The sequence below is a fragment of the Falco rusticolus genome, chromosome Z (assembly GCF_015220075.1).
Source record: "Falco rusticolus isolate bFalRus1 chromosome Z, bFalRus1.pri, whole genome shotgun sequence".
NCBI classification, from domain to species: Eukaryota; Metazoa; Chordata; class Aves; order Falconiformes; family Falconidae; genus Falco; species Falco rusticolus.
Genome location: NC_051210.1, coordinates 60,320,339 through 60,324,733, shown reverse-complemented (window position 1 = coordinate 60,324,733; position 4,395 = coordinate 60,320,339).

Sequence of the window (4,395 nt, the reverse complement as noted above, 5' to 3'; positions counted from 1 at the left end):
ACTGTTCTAATACATTTTTTCCATAGGACTACAAGATAAAGTTTGGTGCCACCAACAACCAAGCTGAAGAGACAACAATGCAATAAAGTTTATTGTGATATGAATGCTAAGAAAGAAGAGATCTGACTAGCTGGTGAAGATTTGTACTGGGGAGATATCCACCTTCAGATATCTACCAGATTTTATGTTTCCCTGCTTAAAATGCACCTAACCTGAAACTGGAGTCTGTTAGTGAGAACTATTACATACATTTGCATAACTGTCCTCTGCCCCATTCTACTGCACTTTTTTTCCTGCTCTGTTTCCATGGAAATGGGACTGACGTCAGACATACAGTATAGGCAATTGTTTTAAAGGTGCTTGAAAGGCTTTGCTCTTCACAGATTTCATTTTTCTCTGAGAATGGAAGTGGAAATGAAAGGGAGACACTCACTTTTTCTTATTTTTTATGTATTTTATTAGAATCTGTAGTCCCAGAAAACCAGGAAAGGCTGTTTTATTTCCTTCTACACCTAGGAAGAAGACTGTTCTTGGGGGAAAGTAATGTGATGGTCTGCCGTGGGGTCTGTTCCTGAACACATTAGCATGGTCGTGCCATGTCACATGCTATGTGACACTACTATGCAGTGCCAAAAAGGCACAGTCTCAAACAAGGACTCTATGTACCTGGCAAGGTGTGGTGGTGCATTTCCCCCCTCCTCTGGGCCGCTCTGTGATCTCAGGAATTCCCATTAGGCCTTGGCCTCTTTGCAATGAGTTGGGCGGTTGAGTGTCCCTTGACCACCCCAGGAACTCTTGTATGGCTACAGTGGGAACAGCACTGACTGTACCAGGAACTCCGGTTGCCTGGCCAGGGTGATGAACAAGAGAATCAGTCATCCCCTGACAGCCTTGGAACATTCCTTGCCTGGGTCATAGGCAGGCAAGTGGAACAGTACCATTGCTACTGGAGTTTTGAGAATTCCGACCTGGATTGTGGCCAGGTTAGAAATGTACAGATTACTAAAGCAAATAATCTCATAACCCTATAAACAGTGGTCATAAGTGAGACCCTTTGAACTCTCCTGGACCACAGCGGGCTGTGACCAGCATCTCCTGAGCAGGACACCTCTCAGAGCTTGCAAACTCTTCAGTTTGTGAAGTTTGGAAGACCATCACTGAAAGCTGATGACAGGGCCTGGGCCAAAATCTTTTACTCCTCGAGGCTCAACCCTCACCTGCTGAGAAATTCCAAGACTCAATCCTATTTACTTACTTTGTAAATGTTAGATTAGAAAATTATTAAATGCTACTGAAAGCTTGTGATCTATGTTAGATATAAACCATTGCCCAAGTCTGAGACTAAGACCAGACCTAGTCTCACCTAAGCTCTATCACGTGTTTAGAAAGCAAGGGGGTCTGCTCTGAACCTCACGACATAATGGGAGGCCCTCCCTTACCCTTTTGCATCTTTATTCTCTGCATAAATCCTTCTAGCACAATTCTAACTTGATTTTCCTTTGTATCTTTCATCCATGTACTAAGTATTAGAGTGAACCTTGTCACTGAACTTTGTTGTCACACTTCCATAAGTTCATATTAAAATTATTTTGCTAATACCTTTGATGGTGATTCCTTAAGTGACCTAAACCACTCACTCACAACACAAGGGAGCTTCAAGGCTAAGCAGCTTATTTGCCCGTTATGAAATGGGAGCACTGTTTACCTCAGGGATGTTTTGCAGCTAACTACAGTTAAGTTTGGAAAGCACTTTGATATCCTGAAGTTCACTGGACCACTTTGATCACTGGAAATGGCTGTAGATAGAAAGGATTTGCCTTGTTGCTACTACTAACTAGAAGTAAGATAAAGGTATTAGACTGCTCTCTTGATTTTCTCCTATTTTATTGTCATGCTGCTAGCTTCCATTTCCATGGAAACAGGGCTAGATAAGCAGTTTGTAGCAATGTGTAAGCTATGGTTGGGAATGACATGTAGATTTTAGCTGCTGGACATCAGCTGATAGCTATAAAAATGAAGGCACAATACAAGATGAATGACAAGAGGAAAAGGGATGGATAAAGAGAAGGAGGCTCAAAGATTTCAAAGCCAATGAGAACATCTCCTTCCCAGTAAAGGTTATCGACATTTTGTGTTTTCCCTCTGTGTCATTACCTTCCTTTTCCAGGCCTGTACATGGATCTAGCCTCCTTTCCATTATTTCTGTTACAGTTAGGTAATATTTTGTTGCCATGGTGTCTGAAAGCCACAGAAAACCTAAGGCCCTCCTGTGCTAGAACCAGAGCAGGAGACATTTCTATAGTGGGAAGAACAAAAAAACTACAGGAAAGGTAAAATGATTTGGCTGTTGTCACACACACAGGCTGGTGACAGAGCCAAAAATGGTCTTTATCCAGGGTTCATGGCAGAGCTCCTCTACACTTGCTCACTGCTTGCTGTACCAGTGCTGAGGGAGATGTGCCTTTGCCATGTCTTTCTCCAGTGCTTTTTATGCTCCTCCTGAACCTGGGATTTCCTTCCAGAAACTGCCTCTCCTGCCTAAATATTTATTTCATGTTGGTTTTCTAAACCTCATGCCTACAGAAGTCGTTATTGGCTCTTTTACATGTTTTACTGCATTCCTCTCCTCAACACTGCTCTGACAGCACAGGCTCTGCTAAACCTGGTGTAAAACAGTCATCTTTCCCTCTTCCCAGTGTATGCTAAACCCTCACCCATGTGCCCAAGCCACCTGTAGTCCTTCAGAGAGATATTTTGCTTGTAAATTTATTTTTTCTTGGAAGCTCCTCATCAAACCGTTCCTCTTCTTAAAAGTAGTGATGCATTGTAATAACGGGGCAGTTCTCTAATCTCCAACTCAGAGTTATGGATATTTCACCTTTGAATTGCTGATAACATTCAGACTACTCCACCTTTCCACTGAATTCTGTGATTTGTCATCCTCTTTCCTATCAAAGATGTTGTCTTGGTTTTCTTCTTCGTTATGTGCTCTGGCTAGGGTCCACGAGTCTCCTAGGACACCACTCTTTCTGAATGGAAATTTGTGACAGAATTATTACATTTTAATTAATTTTAAATAAGTCTTCTGTCTAAAATATGTGATACTGAATGAACAAGTCTTTTATTGTTCACAGGGCAACAGGTGCATCACCTTATTGACAGATATTGATTACTGGGGGAGGTACTTGGCACTGGTTACGCTGGGTCACTGAGCTACATGACCTTTAACTCACCTGCACTGCAGGAAGCAAAGTGCTGTGGCAGGGAGACAAGACACAGGATGAACAGCCCAAAGGCAAATCCTCCCAAGGAGGACTGAGCTAATCTTTCTGATGATATGGGAAAGGGCTACCTACATGTGGACCAAGTACAAGAGGAATTGTGTTTTAGAAGCTTTAGTGTATATGCTAAAGGCTTGATCAGGCCCAAGAGAGATGAGCTATGAATTATTGCATTACTGCAGCTGACTAGAGACTGCTACAAAAGCACAGGAACAGGAGGATGAGTGACATTACTTTGAAAGCCACTTTTTAGTGAAAGGTGTATTAAAGCCTGTGTTTATGAGAAGAAACACAAACCCATTAACTGCAATCAGTGTGCTTGTTCAGCTTTTCTGTTTGGATACTATCAAGCCTAAGTAAGATCCAAATCTTATTTGCAATGTGTGTGGCCCTGCCACCAGTTAAATTTTCATTGAACTCTCAGGGTCTATGCGTGACTCTTTTCAGTCTAAGAATAGGACAAGTAAAGCGCCCTAGGTAACTCTTCCTCTGGGTGCTCAGGAAGGACTGGTATTCTTAATGTTGGGGCAGGAAGAATAAAATCTCCCAACAACAGATAAGCTAAGAACCTTACACATTAATGCATCACACTAAAGAATTAATTTGGTTTATCACAGAAAAAAATCCAGTGTGCTAAATTTTCCTTTTTTTGTCATTGTTTGTTTTTGTGTTGTTTATTTAGTGTACCAGGCTTCTTTTAATCATTTGCTGTTCTTCTTTACATATTTTTCAATAAGAAGAGAAGCACAAAGACATTTAGGACATTTTAAACTAAATGGAGAATGAACGAAGGGATGTAAATTCATTCTATGATAGAGACTACTCTCTTTGTAACAACAGAGTAACCCTTCTTTTCTGTGTGTTAACTTCTTCTTCCACCTTCAGCTTACTACAAACCCCTTCATTGCTTCACAGCTGAAGTGCACCTTGTGCAAATGTTGCCCCCTCCTTGGAGCACCTAAAAGCTGATAACAAGTTATAGCTAAATACCAGCAAGGACTGCTATCACTGGAATTCAAGCTGTCCCAAAAATACTCCTGCAGAAAAAAATCAGGTTTAAACTTGAAAAAGGAAAATGAAGCAGAAAGCATGAGAGAGTTTATCACATTCGGAC